This window comes from Solenopsis invicta, chromosome 14 (assembly GCF_016802725.1).
Source record: "Solenopsis invicta isolate M01_SB chromosome 14, UNIL_Sinv_3.0, whole genome shotgun sequence".
NCBI lineage: Eukaryota > Metazoa > Arthropoda > Insecta > Hymenoptera > Formicidae > Solenopsis > Solenopsis invicta.
Genome location: NC_052677.1, coordinates 14,201,517 through 14,223,281, shown reverse-complemented (window position 1 = coordinate 14,223,281; position 21,765 = coordinate 14,201,517).

Genomic DNA, 21,765 nt, shown 5'->3' with positions numbered 1-21,765 from the left:
AATTTTATATTTTTACATGTAAATAATATTTTGTATTGTTATTTAATCTTGAACATAAATTAAAATTATAATTCAAATTGAATCTTTTTTAACAAAAATGAAAAAGGATACAAGAGATTTTTTTTTGTAAATTAAACATTTATTACGTTTACATTATTGTATTCTGTTTTAATAAATATAATTATTTTTTTTATGTTTAATATATATTACATGTAACGATATGAAAATAATATTAAGAATAACAATAAAAATAAAATAAATTGAAATAATTTATTTATTTAATTTTTTGCAATATTATTTAAATATCACATAAACATCACAGAAATATTGTGAAATATCACAGTAATATTACTATGAAATATCACAGTAATATTACTGTGATGCGTTTTCGCGGACATTTTGATATTACTGTGATATCACAGTAATATTTCGTGATATTTCTGCAATATTTCATTTGTAATATTGCAATGTGAAAGTGATATTGCTATGATATCACTGCAATATTACGTGCTATGTGGGACACATATCAATACGTTTATGCCCATATTTTGCACAATCATATTTTTACTTAAAAAAGATGTTTAATAGTAACAGAGAGAATTTGGTTCTTTAATAAAGAAACATTCATTTTACGCAGTACTTAAAAAATAATTGTAATTAACATCGCATCATATGATGAAGAAGAAATAAATGTCTTTCCACGAATAAATATACCGTCTTTTTATTTTTACATAATTCTTTATTATTTAAATGTCTTCAAATTATGCTTTTGAAAAAATTAGCTTTTTTAATTTTTTTAAATCTTGACGCAACTCTCTCTCTCTCTCTCACTCTTTCTCTCTTTCTCTTTTAACGTGATTGTCCTTTAATTGTTTAGGCCTTCAGTTAGAGAGAGAAAGCATCACGGTGATAGACATGGAGCAAGCGCCGATGTTATCTCTATGGATACCCTCCTCTTCACTCCCCTCTCATCCCATCACGTTTTCCGTGCTACCGGCCGTAAAATTCAGAAAGAGGATTTCGGACGATTTCTGCGCAGGGACGTAGAGAGACTAGAAAGCGCCCACTCTTTTTTTATTATGTTACAATGGCATATACATGCATACGCATGATTTACAAACGACAATACGCGCGATTAATATGGCACAATAAATAATAATAATAATAATAATAATAATAATAATAATGTAATAAAAATCAATGAAATATATGGATACTTGAGTATTATTTTTATTCTCTAACTTACAAACGTGAAGATTATTGATCTGATTTTAATACAACCTTTCAACAGTTTTTACGAAATATCACGTAAAGATTAATCAAAACTTTACAAAAAAAAATTAATTAAGAATTATATAATAATATACGATATAAGGTTATTATTAAAGTGTTATTATTAGGTTATTATTAAAGTATTAAAGTGTTAATCAGTAAAGTAACGGATTTTAATCAAATTCTTCGATATTAATCGATGGTAATTGTGGAAATGATGGAAATGGGATGGCAATGGGATGGATATGATGTAATGAATGCTATGGTGACAATGACGGCAATGGAAATGGCAATGATGGAAATGATGGCAATAGTGGGAATGATGGCAATAGTGGCATTAGTGATAATGATGGCAATGATGACAATAATGGGATTGCTGTTAATGGTGAGGAGATAGTCCACTAAATTTCTGCAAAATTAAAAAAAACTTGGAAAAAATTCACTTCTGACATAGTCCAATTTTGGTCAATTTTTTGCAAAAAACTTGAACAAAAATGATGAATTTCCGCAAAGTTAACAAAAAAATAGGAAAAAAACTGACTTCTGACATCTATATCCCAAGCAGAACAGTGAGTCATCACTACATCAAAATGATATCAAAATGATCATTAAGTCACTTTTTGATCAATTACGATTTGATGTCACTTTGACTTACTGTTATGCTTGGGATTAATCTCAGCGGACAAACGGTGAGAAATAGTCCAACTTTGGTCGATTTTTTGACAAAAACTTGACCAAAAATGTTAAATTTCTTCAAAATTAACAAAAAACTTGGACAAATTTCTTCTGACATCTATATTAATCTCTAGCGGCCAAACGGTAAGAGATAGTCCAATTTTGGTCAATTTTTTGCGAAAAACTTGAACAGAAATGATAAACTGCCATCTTTGCCAACATCGCCATCATTGTCACCATTTCCATCATTTCCACTATTGCTATCATTGTCATCGTTGACATTTTTGCCATCATTGGCATCCCATTACAATCATTGCCATTATTGGCAATAACGCCATTTTCGCCATGGCATAGTTGACAATGATGGCAATGATGACAATAGTAGAAACGATGGAAATGGTAGAAATGTTGAAAATGTCGGCAATGGTGGCACTTATGTAGTGGTGGCACTTATGTAGTGGTGGCACTTATGGCACTATTTGTAATGATGACAATGATAGCAATGATGGCAATAATGGGAATGAGGGAAATGATGGCAATTGTGGAAATGGTGGAAATGGGATGACAATGGGATGGAAATATTGGAATGAATGCAATGATGTTAATGGAATGGCAATAATGGAAATGAAGACAATGAAAATATATATAGCATGACGGCAATGACGGCGATGGTGGAAATGATGGCAATTATGACAATGATCTCGATGTTAATGATGGCAATGGAATGGCAATATGGAAATGGAAAAGCATAATGGAATGAATGCAATGATGGAAATGTTATCAAAAAGATGGCAATGATGGCAATAATAAAAATGGTGGCAATGTCGGCAGTGGCGGCAATGGCGTAATAATAATGGCAATGATGAAAATGGGATGACAATGATGGCAACGATGGCAATAATGACAATGATGGAAAAGATAAAAAATAAGCCATCACATTGGATGGCAATGATGGAAAGAATGCAATTATGGAATGCAATTATCGATTCCTGAATGACAAGAGCTTGCTGCTGTATTTGGTCTGCAGCCATATAATATTTCCATTTCGTCATAGAATGAACAACGTTTAGTTGCAGCTCCACTAACATTATTATCTCTTCTACATTTAAAGTATGCAAGTTTTAAATTTTTTAATTTTAGCTTTAACTGCTCTGCAGTTTTATTGTAACCTCTTTGTTCCATTTCTGAAACAAGTAGCCGGAAAATTTCAACATGTTTATGTCTTTTTCCATCCATTATTGATAATATTTGTTTTTCCGTGCATAATTCTAAAAAAACACGCGTATCCTCTTCTTCCCAATTTTGTCTTTTTTTACACATTATATTAATTATCGCAGATTTATTCACACAAGACGAAGACATTATTAACTATTAACTGAAGAAAACTTGAGAAAACCTAAATCGCTTATTACATAATACGGAAATGTTTACATCGTTACAAGTGTGCTGAAAACTTTTTTTGCGAATTCCTCAAATATCTCTGCGTTTTGATAGCCCCCAGAAGTGTTCTAACTATTATCATATTGGATCGAATCGCTAAAGTGAAAGACGAAAGAGTTATATCAGTCAAAGTTTGAATTTTTGAGTAAAATTGGTTTTTTTCCGAATTTCTCCAATATCCCTGTGTTCTGATAGCCCACAGAAGAGTTATAACTTTTATCATGATGTATCGAATTTTTGAAGTGAAAAAGGAAAGACTTATATCAGTCAAAGTTCGAAATTATTGAGTAAAATTTTTTTTGCGAATTTCTCCAATATCTCTCTGTTCTGATAGCCCCGAGAATAGTTCTAACTTTTATCAAAATGAATCAAATCGTTAAGGTGAAAAACGAAAGAATTATATCAGTCAAAGTACGAAATTTTTGAGTAAAATTTTTTTTGCGAATTCCTCAAATATCTCTGCGTTTTGATAGCCCCCAGAAGAGTTCTAACTTTTATCATAATGGATCGAATCGCTAAAGTGAAAGACGAAAGAGTTATATCAGTCAAAGTTCGAAATTTTTAGTAAAATTGGTTTCTTTCCGAATTTCTCCAATATCCCTGTGTTCTGATAGCCCACAGAAGAGTTATAACTTTTATCATGACATATCAAATCTTTGAAGTGAAAAAGGAAAGACTTATATCAGTCAATGTTCGAAATTTTTGAGTAAAATTTTTTTTGGGAATCTCTCCAATATCTCTATGTTCTGATAGCCCCGAGAATAGTTCTAACTTTTATCATAATGAATCAAATCGTTAAAGTGAAAAACGAAAGAGTTATATCAGTCAAAGTACCAAATTTTTGAGAAAAATTTTTTTTGCGAATTCCTCAAATATCTTTGTGTTTTGATAGCCCCCAGAAGAGTTCTAACTTTTGTCATGACATATCGAATCTTTGAAGTGAAAAAGGAAAGACTTATATCAGTCAATGTTCGAAATTTTTGAGTAAAATTTTTTTTGCGAATTTCTCCAATATCTCTATGTTCTGATAGCACCGAGAATAGTTCTAACTTTTATCATAATGAATCAAATCGTTAAAGTGAAAAACGAAAGATTTATATCAGTCAAAGTACAAAATTTTTGAGTAAAATTTTTTTTGCGAATTCCTCAAATATCTCTGCGTTTTGATAGCCCCCAGAAGAGTTCTAACTTTTATCATAATGGATCGAATCGCTAAAGTGAAAGACGAAAGAGATATATCAGTCAAAGTTCGAAATTTTGAGTAAAATTGGTTTTTTTCCGAATTTCTCCAATATCCCTGTGTTCTGCTAGCCCACAGAAGAGTTATAACTTTTATCATGATGTGTCGAATATTTGAAGTGAAAAAGGTAAGACTTATATCAGTCAAATTTCGAAATTTTAGAGTAAAATTTTTTTTGCGATTTGCTCCAATATCTCTCTGTTCTGATAGCCCCGAGAATAGTTCTAACTTTTATCATAATGAATCAAATCGTTAAGGTGAAAAACGAAAGAATTATATCAGTCAAAGTACGAAATTTTTGAGTAAAATTTTTTTTGCGAATTCCTCAAATATCTCTGCGTTTTGATAGCCCCCAGAAGAGTTCTAACTTTTATCATAATGGATCGAATCGCTAAAGTGAAAGACGAAAGAGTTATATCAGTCAAAGTTCGAAATTTTTGAGTAAAATTGGTTTTTTTCCGAATTTCTCCAATATCCCTGTGTTCTGATAGCCCACAGAAGAGTTATAACTTTTATCATGATGTGTCGAATTTTTGAAGTGAAAAAGGAAAGACTTATATCAGTCAAATTTCAAAATTTTTGAGTAAAATTTTTTTTGCAAATTTCTCCAATATCTCTCTGTTCTGATAGCCCCGAGAATAGTTGTAACTTTTATCATAATGAATCAAATCGTTAAGGTGAAAAACGAAAGAATTATATCAGTCAAAGTAAGAAATTTTTGAGTAAAATTTTTTTTGCGAATTCCTCAAATATCTCTGCGTTTTGATAGCCCCCAGAAGAGTTCTAACTTTTATCATAATGGATCGAATCGCTAAAGTGAAAGACGAAAGAGTTATATCAGTCAAAGTTCGAAATTTTTGAGTAAAATTGGTTTTTTTCCGAATTTCTCCAATATCCCTGTGTTCTGATAGCCCACAGAATAGTTATAACTTTTATCATGATGTGTCGAATTTTTGAAGTGAAAAAGGAAAGACTTATATGAGTCAAATTTCGAAATTTTTGAGTAAAATTTTTTTTGCGAATTTCTCAAATATTTTTGTGTTTTGATAACACCCAGAAGAGTTCTAACTTTTATCATAATGGATCGAATCGCTGAAGTGAAAGACGAAAGTGTTATATCAGTCAAAGTTCGAAATTTTTGAGTAAAATTGGTTTTTTTCCGAATTTCTCCAATATCCCTGTGTTCTGATAGCCCACAGAAGAGTTATAACTTTTATCATGATGTGTCGAATTTTTGAAGTTAAAAAGGTAAGACTTATATCAGTCAAATTTCGAAATTTTAGAGTAAAATTTTTTTTGCGATTTGCTCCAATATCTCTCTGTTCTGATAGCCCCGAGAATAGTTCTAACTTTTATCATAATGAATCAAATCGTTAAGGTGAAAAACGAAAGAATTATATCAGTCAAAGTACGAAATTTTGGAGTAAAATTTTTTTTGCGAATTCCTCAAATATCTCTGCGTTTTGATAGCCCCCAGAAGAGTTCTAACTTTTATCATAATGTATCGAATCGCTAAAGTGAAAGACGAAAGAGTTATATCAGTCAAAGTTCTAAATTTTTGAGTAAAATTGGTTTTTTTCCGAATTTCTCCAATATCCCTGTGTTCTGATAGCCCACAGAAGAGTTATGACTTTTATCATGATGTATCGAATTTTTGAAGTAAAAATGGAAAGACTTATATCAGTCAAAGTTCGAAATTATTGAGTAAAATTTTTTTTGCGAATTTCTCCAATATCTCTCTGTTCTGATAGCCCCCAAAATAGTTCTAACTTTTATCATAATGAATCAAATCGTTAAGGTGAAAAACGAAAGAATTATATCAGTCAAAGTACGAAATTTTTGGGTAAAATTTTTTTTGCGAATTCCTCAATCATCTCTGCGTTTTGATAGCCCCCAGAAGAGTTCTAACTTTTATCATAATGGATCGAATCGCTAAAGAGAAAGACGAAAGAGTTATATCAGTCAAAGTTCGAAATTTTTGAGGAAAAAATTTTTTTTGCGAATTCCTCAAATATATTTGTGTTTTGATAGCCCCCAGAAGAGTTCTAACTTTTATCATAATGGATCGAATCGCTAAAGTGAAAGACGAAAGTGTTATATCAGTCAAAGTTCGAAATTTTTGAGTAAAATTTTTTTTGCGAATTCCTCAAATATCTCTGCGTTTTGATAGCCCCCAGAAGAGTTCTAACTTTTATCATAATGGATCGAATCGCTAAAGAGAAAGACGAAAGAGTTATATCAGTCAAAGTTCGAAATTTTTGAGGAAAAAATTTTTTTTGCGAATTCCTCAAATATATTTGTGTTTTGATAGCCCCCAGAAGAGTTCTAACTTTTATCATAATGGATCGAATCGCTAAAGTGAAAGACGAAAGTGTTATATCAGTCAAAGTTCGAAATTTTTGAGTAAAATTTTTTTTGCGAATTCCTCAAATATCTCTGTGTTTTGATAACCCCCAGAAGAGTTCTAACTTTTATCATAATGGATCGAATCGCTGAAGTGAAAGACGAAAGTGTTATATCAGTCAAAGTTCGAAATTTTTGTGTAAAATTGGCTTTTTTCCGAATTTCTCCAATATCCCTGTTCTGATAGCCCACAGAAGAGTTATAACTTTTATCATGATGTGTCGAATTTTTGAAGTGAAAAAGGTAAGACTTATATCAGTCAAATTTCGAAATTTTAGAGTAAAATTTTTTTTGCGATTTACTCCAACATCTCTCTGTTCTGATAGCCCCGAGAATAATTCTAACTTTTATCATAATGAATCAAATCATTAAGGTGAAAAACGAAAGAATTATATCAGTCAAAGTACGAAATTTTGGAGTAAAATTTTTTTTGCGAATTCCTCAAATATCTCTGCGTTTTGATAGCCCCCAGAAGAGTTCTAACTTTTATCATAATGGATCGAATCGGTAAAGTGAAAGACGAAAGCGTTATATCAGTCAAAGTTCGAAATTTTGAGTAAAATTGGTTTTTTTCCGAATTTCTCCAATATCCCTGTGTTCTGATAGCCCACAGAAGAGTTATAACTTTTATCATGATGTGTCGAATATTTGAAGTGAAAAAGGTAAGACTTATATCAGTCAAATTTCGAAATTTTAGAGTAAAATTTTTTTTGCGATTTGCTCCAATATCTCTCTGTTCTGATAGCCCCGAGAATAGTTCTAACTTTTATCATAATGAATCAAATCATTAAGGTGAAAAACGAAAGAATTATATCAGTAAAAGTACGAAATTTTGGAGTAAAATTTTTTTTGCGAATTCCTCAAATATCTCTGCGTTTTGATAGCCCCCAGAAGAGTTCTAACTTTTATCATGATGTATCGAATTTTTGAAGTAAAAATGGAAAGACTTATATCAGTCAAAGTTCGAAATTATTGAGTAAAATTTTTTTTGCGAATTTCTCCAATATCTCTCTGTTCTGATAGCCCCCAAAATAGTTCTAACTTTTATCATAATGAATCAAATCGTTAAGGTGAAAAACGAAAGAATTATATCAGTCAAAGTACGAAATTTTTGGGTAAAATTTTTTTTGCGAATTCCTCAATCATCTCTGCGTTTTGATAGCCCCCAGAAGACTTCTAACTTTTATCATAATGGATCGAATCGCTAAAGTGAAAGACGAAAGAGTTATATCAGTCAAAGTTCGAAATTTTTGAGTAAAATTTTTTTTGCGAATTCCTCAAATATCTTTGTGTTTTGATAGCCCCCAGAAGAGTTCTAACTTTTATCATAATGGATCGAATCGCTAAAGTGAAAGACGAAAGTGTTATATCAGTCAAAGTTCGAAATTTTTGAGTAAAATTGGTTTTTTTCCGAATTTCTCCAATATCCCTGTGTTCTGATAGCCCACAGAATAGTTATAACTTTTATCATGATGTGTCGAATTTTTGAAGTGAAAAAGGAAAGACTTATATCAGTCAAATTTCGAAATTTTTGAGTAAAATTTTTTATGCGAATTTCTCCAATATCTCTATGTTCTGATAGCCCCGAGAATAGTTCTAACTTTTATCATAATGAATCAAATCGTTAAAGTGAAAAACGAAAGATTTATATCAGTCAAAGTACGAAATTTTTGAGTAAAATTTTTTTTGCGAATTCCTCAAATATCTCTGCGTTTTGATAGCCTCCAGAAGAGTTCTAACTTTTATCATAATGGATCGAATCGCTAAAGTGAAAGACGAAAGCGTTATATCAGTCAAAGTTCGAAATTTTGAGTAAAATTGGTTTTTTTCCGAATTTCTCCATTATCCCTGTGTTCTGATAGCCCACAGAAGAGTTATAACTTTTATCATGATGTGTCGAATATTTGAAGTGAAAAAGGTAAGACTTATATCAGTCAAATTTCGAAATTTTAGAGTAAAATTTTTTTTGCGATTTGCTCCAATATCTCTCTGTTCTGATAGCCCCGAGAATAGTTCTAACTTTTATCATAATGAATCAAATCGTTAAGGTGAAAAACGAAAGAATTATATCAGTCAAAGTACGAAATTTTTGAGTAAAATTTTTTTTGCGAATTCCTCAAATATCTCTGCGTTTTGAAAGCCCCCAGAAGAGTTCTAACTTTTATCATAATGGATCGAATCGCTAAAGTGAAAGACGAAAGAGTTATATCAGTCAAAGTTCGAAATTTTTGAGTAAAATTGGTTTTTTTCCGAATTTCTCCAATATCCCTGTGTTCTGATAGCCCACAGAAGAGTTATAACTTTTATCATGATGTGTCGAATTTTTGAAGTGAAAAAGGAAAGACTTATATCAGTCAAAGTTCGAAATTATTGAGTAAAATTTTTTTTGCGAATTTCTCCAATATCTCTCTGTTCTGATAGCCCCCAAAACAGTTCTAACTTTTATCATAATGAATCAAATCGTTAAGGTGAAAAACGAAAGAATTATATCAGTCAAAGTACGAAATTTTTGGGTAAAATTTTTTTTGCGAATTCCTCAATCATCTCTGCGTTTTGATAGCCCCCAGAAGACTTCTAACTTTTATCATAATGGATCGAATCGTTAAAGTGAAAGACGAAAGAGTTATATCAGTCAAAGTTCGAAATTTTTGAGTAAAATTTTTTTTGCGAATTCATCAAATATCTTTGTGTTTTGATAGTCCCCAGAAGAGTTCTAACTTTTATCATAATGGACCGAATCGCTAAAGTGAAAGACGAAAGTGTTATATCAGTCAAAGTTCGAAATTTTTGAGTAAAATTGGTTTTTTTCCGAATTTCTCCAATATCCCTGTGTTCTGATAGCCCACAGAATAGTTATAACTTTTATCATGATGTGTCGAATTTTTGAAGTGAAAAAGGAAAGACTTATATCAGTCAAATTTCGAAATTTTTGAGTAAAATTTTTTTTGCGAATTTCTCCAATATCTCTATGTTCTGATAGCCCCGAGAATAGTTCTAACTTTTATCATAATGAATCAAATCGTTAAAGTGAAAAACGAAAGATTTATATCAGTCAAAGTACGAAATTTTTGAGTAAAATTTTTTTTGCGAATTCCTCAAATATCTCTGCGTTTTGATAGCCTCCAGAAGAGTTCTAACTTTTATCATAATGGATCGAATCGCTAAAGTGAAAGACGAAAGCGTTATATCAGTCAAAGTTCGAAATTTTGAGTAAAATTGGTTTTTTTCCGAATTTCTCCAATATCCCTGTGTTCTGATAGCCCACAGAAGAGTTATAACTTTTATCATGATGTGTCGAATATTTGAAGTGAAAAAGGTAAGACTTATATCAGTCAAATTTCGAAATTTTAGAGTAAAATTTTTTTTGCGATTTGCTCCAATATCTCTCTGTTCTGATAGCCCCGAGAATAGTTCTAACTTTTATCATAATGAATCAAATCGTTAAGGTGAAAAACGAAAGAATTATATCAGTCAAAGTACGAAATTTTTGAGTAAAATTTTTTTTGCGAATTCCTCAAATATCTCTGCGTTTTGAAAGCCCCCAGAAGAGTTCTAACTTTTATCATAATGGATCGAATCGCTAAAGTGAAAGACGAAAGAGTTATATCAGTCAAAGTTCGAAATTTTTGAGTAAAATTGGTTTTTTTCCGAATTTCTCCAATATCCCTGTGTTCTGATAGCCCACAGAAGAGTTATAACTTTTATCATGATGTGTCGAATTTTTGAAGTGAAAAAGGAGAGACTTATATCAGTCAAATTTCAAAATTTTTGAGTAAAATTTTTTTTGCAAATTTCTCCAATATCTCTCTGTTCTGATAGCCCCGAGAATAGTTGTAACTTTTATCATAATGAATCAAATCGTTAAGGTGAAAAACGAAAGAATTATATCAGTCAAAGTACGAAATTTTTGAGTAAAATTTTTTTTGCGAATTTCTCCAATATCTCTCTGTTCTGATAGCCCCGAGAATAGTTCTAACTTTTATCATAATGAATCAAATCGTTAAGGTGAAAAACGAAAGAATTATATCAGTCAAAGTACGAAATTTTTGAGTAAAATTGGTTTTTTTCCGAATTTCTCCAATATCCCTGTGTTCTGATAGCCCACAGAATAGTTATAACTTTTATCATGATGTGTCGAATTTTTGAAGTGAAAAAGGAAAGACTTATATCAGTCAAATTTCGAAATTTTTGAGTAAAATTTTTTTTGCGAATTTCTCAAATATTTTTGTGTTTTGATAACCCCCAGAAGAGTTCTAACTTTTATCATAATGGATCGAATCGCTGAAGTGAAAGACGAAAGTGTTATATCAGTCAAAGTTCGAAATTTTTGTGTAAAATTGGTTTTTTTCCGAATTTCTCCAATATCCCTGTGTTCTGATAGCCCACAGAAGAGTTATAACTTTTATCATGATGTGTCGAATTTTTGAAGTGAAAAAGGTAAGACTTATATCAGTCAAATTTCGAAATTTTAGAGTAAAATTTTTTTTGCGATTTACTCCAACATCTCTCTGTTCTGATAGCCCCGAGAATAGTTCTAACTTTTATCATAATGAATCAAATCGTTAAGGTGAAAAACGAAAGAATTATATCAGTCAAAGTACGAAATTTTGGAGTAAAATTTTTTTTGCGAATTCCTCAAATATCTCTGCGTTTTGATAGCCCCCAGAAGAGTTCTAACTTTTATCATGATGTATCGAATTTTTGAAGTGAAAAAGGAAAGACTTATATCAGTCAAAGTTCGAAATTATTGAGTAAAATTTTTTTTGCGAATTTCTCCAATATCTCTCTGTTCTGATAGCCCCCAAAATAGTTCTAACTTTTATCATAATGAATCAAATCGTTAAGGTGAAAAACGAAAGAATTATATCAGTCAAAGTACGAAATTTTTGGGTAAAATTTTTTTTGCGAATTCCTCAATCATCTCTGCGTTTTGATAGCCCCCAGAAGAGTTCTAACTTTTATCATAATGGATCGAATCGCTAAAGTGAAAGACGAAAGAGTTATATCAGTCAAAGTTCGAAATTTTTGAGTAAAATTTTTTTTGCGAATTCCTCAAATATCTTTGTGTTTTGATAGCCCCCAGAAGAGTTCTAACTTTTATCATAATGGATCGAATCGCTAAAGTGGAAGACGAAAGTGTTATATCAGTCAAAGTTCGAAATTTTTGAGTAAAATTGGTTTTTTTCCGAATTTCTGCAATATCCCTGTGTTCTGATAGCCCACAGAATAGTTATAACTTTTATCATGATGTGTCGAATTTTTGAAGTGAAAAAGGAAAGACTTATATCAGTCAAATTTCGAAATTTTTGAGTAAAATTTTTTTTGCGATTTGCTCCAATATCTCTCTGTTCTGATAGCCCCGAGAATAGTTCTAACTTTTATCATAATGAATCAAATCGTTAAGGTGAAAAACGAAAGAATTATATCAGTCAAAGTACGAAATTTTTGATTAAAATTTTTTTTGCGAATTCCTCAAATATCTCTGCGTTTTGATAGCCCCCAGAAGAGTTCTAACTTTTATCATAATGGATCGAATCGCTAAAGTGAAAGACGAAAGAGTTATATCAGTCAAAGTTCGAATTTTTTGAGTAAAATTGGTTTTTTTCCGAATTTCTCCAATATCCCTGTGTTCTGATAGCCCACAGAAGAGTTATAACTTTTATCATGATGTGTCGAATTTTTGAAGTGAAAAAGGAAAGACTTATATCAGTCAAAGTTCGAAATTATTGAGTAAAATTTTTTTTGCGAATTTCTCCAATATCTCTCTGTTCTGATAGCCCCCAAAATAGTTCTAACTTTTATCATAATGAATCAAATCGTTAAGGTGAAAAACGAAAGAATTATATCAGTCAAAGTACGAAATTTTTGGGTAAAATTTTTTTTGCGAATTCCTCAATCATCTCTGCGTTTTGATAGCCCCCAGAAGACTTCTAACTTTTATCATAATGGATCGAATCGTTAAAGTGAAAGACGAAAGAGTTATATCAGTCAAAGTTCGAAATTTTTGAGTAAAATTTTTTTTGCGAATTCATCAAATATCTTTGTGTTTTGATAGTCCCCAGAAGAGTTCTAACTTTTATCATGATGGACCGAATCGCTAAAGTGAAAGACGAAAGTGTTATATCAGTCAAAGTTCGAAATTTTTGAGTAAAATTGGTTTTTTTCCGAATTTCTCCAATATCCCTGTGTTCTGATAGCCCACAGAATAGTTATAACTTTTATCATGATGTGTCGAATTTTTGAAGTGAAAAAGGAAAGACTTATATCAGTCAAATTTCGAAATTTTTGAGTAAAATTTTTTTTGCGAATTTCTCCAATATCTCTCTGTTCTGATAGCCCCGAGAATAGTTCTAACTTTTATCATAATGAATCAAATCGTTAAAGTGAAAAACGAAAGAGTTATATCAGTCAAAGTACGAAATTTTTGATTAAAATTTTTTTTGCGAATTCCTCAAATATCTCTGCGTTTTGATAGCCACCAGAAGAGTTCTAACTTTTATCATAATGGATCGAATCGGTAAAGTGAAAGACGAAAGAGTTATATCAGTCAAAGTTCGAAATTTTTGAGTAAAATTGGTTTTTTTCCGAATTTCTCCAATATCCCTGTGTTCTGATAGCCCACAGAAGAGTTATAACTTTTATCATGATGTGTCGAATTTTTGAAGTGAAAAAGGAAAGACTTATATCAGTCAAAGTTCGAAATTATTGAGTAAAATTTTTTTTGCGAATTTCTCCAATATCTCTCTGTTCTGATAGCCCCCAAAACAGTTCTAACTTTTATCATAATGAATCAAATCGTTAAGGTGAAAAACGAAAGAATTATATCAGTCAAAGTACGAAATTTTTGGGTAAAATTTTTTTTGCGAATTCCTCAATCATCTCTGCGTTTTGATAGCCCCCAGAAGACTTCTAACTTTTATCATAATGGATCGAATCGTTAAAGTGAAAGACGAAAGAGTTATATCAGTCAAAGTTCGAAATTTTTGAGTAAAATTTTTTTTGCGAATTCATCAAATATCTTTGTGTTTTGATAGTCCCCAGAAGAGTTCTAACTTTTATCATAATGGACCGAATCGCTAAAGTGAAAGACGAAAGTGTTATATCAGTCAAAGTTCGAAATTTTTGAGTAAAATTGGTTTTTTTCCGAATTTCTCCAATATCCCTGTGTTCTGATAGCCCACAGAATAGTTATAACTTTTATCATGATGTGTCGAATTTTTGAAGTGAAAAAGGAAAGACTTATATCAGTCAAATTTCGAAATTTTTGAGTAAAATTTTTTTTGCGAATTTCTCCAATATCTCTATGTTCTGATAGCCCCGAGAATAGTTCTAACTTTTATCATAATGAATCAAATCGTTAAAGTGAAAAACGAAAGATTTATATCAGTCAAAGTACGAAATTTTTGAGTAAAATTTTTTTTGCGAATTCCTCAAATATCTCTGCGTTTTGATAGCCTCCAGAAGAGTTCTAACTTTTATCATAATGGATCGAATCGCTAAAGTGAAAGACGAAAGCGTTATATCAGTCAAAGTTCGAAATTTTGAGTAAAATTGGTTTTTTTCCGAATTTCTCCAATATCCCTGTGTTCTGATAGCCCACAGAAGAGTTATAACTTTTATCATGATGTGTCGAATATTTGAAGAGAAAAAGGTAAGACTTATATCAGTCAAATTTCGAAATATTAGAGTAAAATTTTTTTTGCGATTTGCTCCAATATCTCTCTGTTCTGATAGCCCCGAGAATAGTTGTAACTTTTATCATAATGAATCAAATCGTTAAGGTGAAAAACGAAAGAATTATATCAGTCAAAGTACGAAATTTTTGAGTAAAATTTTTTTTGCGAATTCCTCAAATATCTCTGCGTTTTGATAGCCCCCAGAAGAGTTCTAACTTTTATCATAATGGATCGAATCGCTAAAGTGAAAGACGAAAGAGTTATATCAGTCAAAGTTCGAAATTTTTGAGTAAAATTGGTTTTTTTCCGAATTTCTCCAATATCCCTGTGTTCTGATAGCCCACAGAAGAGTTATAACTTTTATCATGATGTGTCGAATTTTTGAAGTGAAAAAGGAAAGACTTATATCAGTCAAATTTCAAAATTTTTGAGTAAAATTTTTTTTGCGAATTTCTCCAATATCTCTCTGTTCTGATAGCCCCGGGAATAGTTCTAACTTTTATCATAATGAATCAAATCGTTAAGGTGAAAAACGAAAGAATTATATCAGTCAAAGTACGAAATTTTTGAGTAAAATTTTTTTTGCGAATTTCTCCAATATCTCTCTGTTCTGATAGCCCCGAGAATAGTTGTAACTTTTATCATAATGAATCAAATCGTTAAGGTGAAAAACGAAAGAATTATATCAGTCAAAGTACGAAATTTTTGAGTAAAATTGGTTTTTTTCCGAATTTCTCCAATATCCCTGTGTTCTGATAGCCCACAGAATAGTTATAACTTTTATCATGATGTGTCGAATTTTTGAAGTGAAAAAGGAAAGACTTATATCAGTCAAATTTCGAAATTTTTGAGTAAAATTTTTTTTGCGAATTTCTCAAATATTTTTGTGTTTTGATAACCCCCAGAAGAGTTCTAACTTTTATCATAATGGATCGAATCGCTGAAGTGAAAGACGAAAGTGTTATATCAGTCAAAGTTCGAAATTTTTGTGTAAAATTGGTTTTTTTCCGAATTTCTCCAATATCCCTGTGTTCTGATAGCCCACAGAAGAGTTATAACTTTTATCATGATGTGTCGAATTTTTGAAGTGAAAAAGGTAAGACTTATATCAGTCAAATTTCGAAATTTTAGAGTAAAATTTTTTTTGCGATTTACTCCAACATCTCTCTGTTCTGATAGCCCCGAGAATAGTTCTAACTTTTATCATAATGAATCAAATCATTAAGGTGAAAAACGAAAGAATTATATCAGTCAAAGTACGAAATTTTGGAGTAAAATTTTTTTTGCGAATTCCTCAAATATCTCTGCGTTTTGATAGCCCCCAGAAGAGTTCTAACTTTTATCATGATGTATCGAATTTTTGAAGTGAAAAAGGAAAGACTTATATCAGTCAAAGTTCGAAATTATTGAGTAAAATTTTTTTTGCGAATTTCTCCAATATCTCTCTGTTCTGATAGCCCCCAAAACAGTTCTAACTTTTATCATAATGAATCAAATCGTTAAGGTGAAAAACGAAAGAATTATATCAGTCAAAGTACGAAATTTTTGGGTAAAATTTTTTTTGCGAATTCCTCAATCATCTCTGCGTTTTGATAGCCCCCAGAAGACTTCTAACTTTTATCATAATGGATCGAATCGTTAAACTGAAAGACGAAAGAGTTATATCAGTCAAAGTTCGAAAATTTTGAGTAAAATTTTTTTTGCGAATTCATCAAATATCTTTGTGTTTTGATAGCCCCCAGAAGAGTTCTAACTTTTATCATAATGGATCGAATCGCTAAAGTGAAAGACGAAAGTGTTATATCAGTCAAAGTTCGAAATTTTTGAGTAAAATTGGTTTTTTTCCGAATTTCTCCAATATCCCTGTGTTCTGATAGCCCACAGAATAGTTATAACTTTTATCATGATGTGTCGAATTTTTGAAGTGAAAAAGGAAAGACTTATATCAGTCAAATTTCGAAATTTTTGAGTAAAATTTTTTTTGCGAATTTCTCCAATATCTCTATGTTCTGATAGCCCCGAGAATAGTTCTAACTTTTATCATAATGAATCAAATCGTTAAAGTGAAAAACGAAAGATTTATATCAGTCAAAGTACGAAATTTTTGAGTAAAATTTTTTTTGCGAATTCCTCAAATATCTCTGCGTTTTGATAGCCCCCAGAAGAGTTCTAACTTTTATCATAATGGATCGAATCGCTAAAGTGAAAGACGAAAGTGTTATATCAGTCAAAGTTCGAAATTTTTGAGTAAAATTGGTTTTTTTCCGAATTTCTCCAATATCCCTGTGTTCTGATAGCCCACAGAAGAGTTATAACTTTTATCATGATGTGTCGAATATTTGAAGTGAAAAAGGTAAGACTTATATCAGTCAAATTTCGAAATTTTAGAGTAAAATTTTTTTTGCGATTTGCTCCAATATCACTATGTTCTGATAGCCCCGAGAATAGTTCTAACTTTTATCATAATGAATCAAATCGTTAAGGTGAAAGACGAAAGAATTTTATCAGACAAAGTACGAAATTTTTGATTAAAATTTTTTTTGCGAATTCCTCAAATATCTCTGCGTTTTGATAGCCCCCAGAAGAGTTCTAACTTTTATCATAATGGATCGAATCGCTAAAGTGAAAGACGAAAGAGTTATATCAGTCAAAGTTCGAAATTTTTGAGTAAAATTGGTTTTTTTCCGAATTTCTCCAATATCCCTGTGTTCTGATAGCCCACAGAAGAGTTATAACTTTTATCATGATGTGTCGAATTTTTGAAGTGAAAAAGGTAAGACTTATATCAGTCAAATTTCGAAATTTTAGAGTAAAATTTTTTTTGCGATTTGCTCCAATATCTCTCTGTTCTGATAGCCCCGAGAATAGTTCTAACTTTTATCATAATGAATCAAATCGTTAAGGTGAAAAACGAAAGAATTATATCAGTCAAAGTACGAAATTTTTGAGTAAAATTTTTTTTGCGAATTCCTCAAATATCTCTGCGTTTTGATAGCCCCCAGAAGAGTTCTAACTTTTATCATAATGGATCGAATCGTTGAAGTGAAAAAGGAGACGAAAGAGTTATATCAGTCAAAGTTCGAAATTTTTGAGTAAAATTGGTTTTTTTCCGAATTTCTCCAATATCCCTGTGTTCTGATAGCCCACAGAATAGTTATAACTTTTATCATGATGTGTCGAATTTTTGAAGTGAAAAAGGAAAGACTTATATCAGTCAAATTTCAAAATTTTTGAGTAAAATTTTTTTTGCGAATTTCTCAAATATCTTTGTGTTTTGATAACCCCCAGAAGAGTTCTAACTTTTATCATAATGGATCGACTCGGTAAAGTGAAAGACGAAAGTGTTATATCAGTCAAAGTTCGAAATTTTTGAGTAAAATTGGTTTTTTTCCGAATTTCTCCAATATCCCTGTGTTCTGATAGCCCACAGAATAGTTATAACTTTTATCATGATGTGTCGAATTTTTGAAGTGAAAATGGAAAGACTTATATCAGTCAAATTTCGAAATTTTTGAGTAAAACTTTTTTTGCGAATTTCTCAAATAACTTTGTGTTTTGATAACCCCCAGAAGAGTTCTAACTTTTATCATAAAGGATCGAATCGCTGAAGTGAAAGACGAAAGTGTTATATCAGTCAAAGTACGAAATTTTTGTGTAAAATTGGTTTTTTTCCGAATTTCTCCAATATCCCTGTGTTCTGATAGCCCACAGAAGAGTTATAACTTTTATCATGATGTGTCGAATTTTTGAAGTGAAAAAGGTAAGACTTATATCAGTCAAATTTCGAAATTTTAGAGTAAAATTTTTTTTGCGATTTGCTCCAATATCTCTCTGTTCTGATAGCCCCGAGAATAGTTCTAACTTTTATCATAATGAATCAAATCGTTAAGGTGAAAAACGAAAGAATTATATCAGTCAAAGTACGAAATTTTGGAGTAAAATTTTTTTTGCGAATTCCTCAAATATCTCTGCGTTTTGATAGCCCCCAGAAGAGTTCTAACTTTTATCATAATGGATCGAATCGCTAAAGTGAAAGACGAAAGAGTTATATCAGTCAAAGTTCGAAATTTTTGAGTAAAATTTTTTTTGCGAATTCCTCAAATATCTTTGTGTTTTGATAGCCCCCAGAAGAGTTCTAACTTTTATCATAATGGATCGAATCGCTAAAGTGAAATACGAAAGTGTTATATCAGTCAAAGTTCGAAATTTTTGAGTAAAATTGGTTTTTTTCCGAATTTCTCCAATATCCCTGTGTTCTGATAGCCCACAGAAGAGTTATAACTTTTATCATGATGTGTCGAATTTTTGAAGTGAAAAAGGTAAGACTTATATCAGTCAAATTTCGAAATTTTAGAGTAAAATTTTTTTTGCGATTTGCTCCAATATCTCTCTGTTCTGATAGCCCCGAGAATAGTTCTAACTTTTATCATAATGAATCAAATCGTTAAGGTGAAAAACGAAAGAATTATATCAGTCAAAGTACGAAATTTTGGAGTAAAATTTTTTTTGCGGATTCCTCAAATATCTCTGCGTTTTGATAGCCCCCAGAAGAGTTCTAACTTTTATCATAATGTATCGAATCGCTAAAGTGAAAGACGAAAGAGTTATATCAGTCAAAGTTCGAAATTTTTGAGTAAAATTGGTTTTTTTCCGAATTTCTCCAATATCCCTGTGTTCTGATAGCCCACAGAATAGTTATAACTTTTATCATGATGTGTCGAATTTTTGAAGTGAAAAAGGAAAGACTTATATCAGTCAAATTTCAAAATTTTTGAGTAAAATTTTTTTTGCGAATTTCTCAAATATCTTTGTGTTTTGATAACCCCCAGAAGAGTTCTAACTTTTATCATAATGGATCGACTCGGTAAAGTGAAAGACGAAAGTGTTATATCAGTCAAAGTTCGAAATTTTTGAGTAAAATTGGTTTTTTTCCGAATTTCTCCAATATCCCTGTGTTCTGATAGCCCACAGAATAGTTATAACTTTTATCATGATGTGTCGAATTTTTGAAGTGAAAAAGGAAAGACTTATATCAGTCAAATTTCGAAATTTTTGAGTATAATTTTTTTTGCGAATTTCTCAAATATCTTTGTGTTTTGATAACCCCCAGAAGAGTTCTGACTTTTATCATAATGGATCAAATCGCTGAAGTGAAAGACGAAAGTGTTATATCAGTCAAAGTACGAAATTTTTGTGTAAAATTGGTTTTTTTCCTAATTTCTCCAATATCCCTGTGTTCTGATAGCCCACAGAAGAGTTATAACTTTTATCATAATGTATCGAATCGCTAAAGTGAAAGACGAAAGAGTTATATCAGTCAAAGTTCGAAATTTTTGAGTAAAATTGGTTTTTTTCCGAATTTCTCCAATATCCCTGTGTTCTGATAGCCCACAGAATAGTTATAACTTTTATCATGATGTGTCGAATTTTTGAAGTGAAAAAGGAAAGACTTATATCAGTCAAATTTCAAAATTTTTGAGTAAAATTTTTTTTGCGAATTTCTCAAATATCTTTGTGTTTTGATAACCCCCAGAAGAGTTCTAACTTTTATCATAATGGATCGACTCGGTAAAGTGAAAGACGAAAGTGTTATATCAGTCAAAGTTCGAAATTTTTGAGTAAAATTGGTTTTTTTCCGAATTTCTCCAATATCCCTGTGTTCTGATAGCCCACAGAATAGTTATAACTTTTATCATGATGTGTCGAATTTTTGAAGTGAAAATGGAAAGACTTATATCAGTCAAATTTCGAAATTTTTGAGTAAAACTTTTTTTGCGAATTTCTCAAATAACTTTGTGTTTTGATAACCCCCAGAAGAGTTCTAACTTTTATCATAAAGGATCGAATCGCTGAAGTGAAAGACGAAAGTGTTATATCAGTCAAAGTACGAAATTTTTGTGTAAAATTGGTTTTTTTCCGAATTTCTTCAATATCCCTGTGTTCTGATAGCCCACAGAAGAGTTATAACTTTTATCATGATGTGTCGAATTTTTGAAGTGAAAAAGGTAAGACTTATATCAGTCAAATTTCGAAATTTTAGAGTAAAATTTTTTTTGCGATTTGCTCCAATATCTCTCTGTTCTGATAGCCCCGAGAATAGTTCTAACTTTTATCATAATGAATCAAATGGTTAAGGTGAAGAACGAAAGAATTATATCAGTCAAAGTACGAAATTTTGGAGTAAAATTTTTTTTGCGAATTCCTCAAATATCTCTGCGTTTTGATAGCCCCCAGAAGAGTTCTAACTTTTATCATAATGGATCGAATCGCTGAAGTGAAAGACGAAAGTGTTATATCAGTCAAAGTTCGAAATTTTTGTGTAAAATTGGTTTTTTTCCGAATTTCTCCAATATCCCTGTGTTCTGATAGCCCACAGAAGACTTATAACTTTTATCATGATGTGTCGAATTTTTGAAGTGAAAAAGGTAAGACTTATATCAGTCAAATTTCGAAATTTTAGAGTAAAATTTTTTTTGCGATTTGCTCCAATATCTCTCTGTTCTGATAGCACCGAGAATAGTTCTAACTTTTATCATAATGAATCAAATCGTTAAGGTGAAAAACGAAAGAATTATATCAGTCAAAGTACGAAATTTTGGAGTAAAATTTTTTTTGCGGATTCCTCAAATATCTCTGCGTTTTGATAGCCCCCAGAAGAGTTCTAACTTTTATCATAATGTATCGAATCGCTAAAGTGAAAGACGAAAGAGTTATATCAGTCAAAGTTCGAAATTTTTGAGTAAAATTGGTTTTTTTCCGAATTTCTCCAATATCCCTGTGTTCTGATAGCCCACAGAATAGTTATAACTTTTATCATGATGTGTCGAATTTTTGAAGTGAAAAAGGAAAGACTTATATCAGTCAAATTTCAAAATTTTTGAGTAAAATTTTTTTTGCGAATTTCTCAAATATCTTTGTGTTTTGATAACCCCCAGAAGAGTTCTAACTTTTATCATAATGGATCGACTCGGTAAAGTGAAAGACGAAAGTGTTATATCAGTCAAAGTTCGAAATTTTTGAGTAAAATTGGTTTTTTTCCGAATTTCTCCAATATCCCTG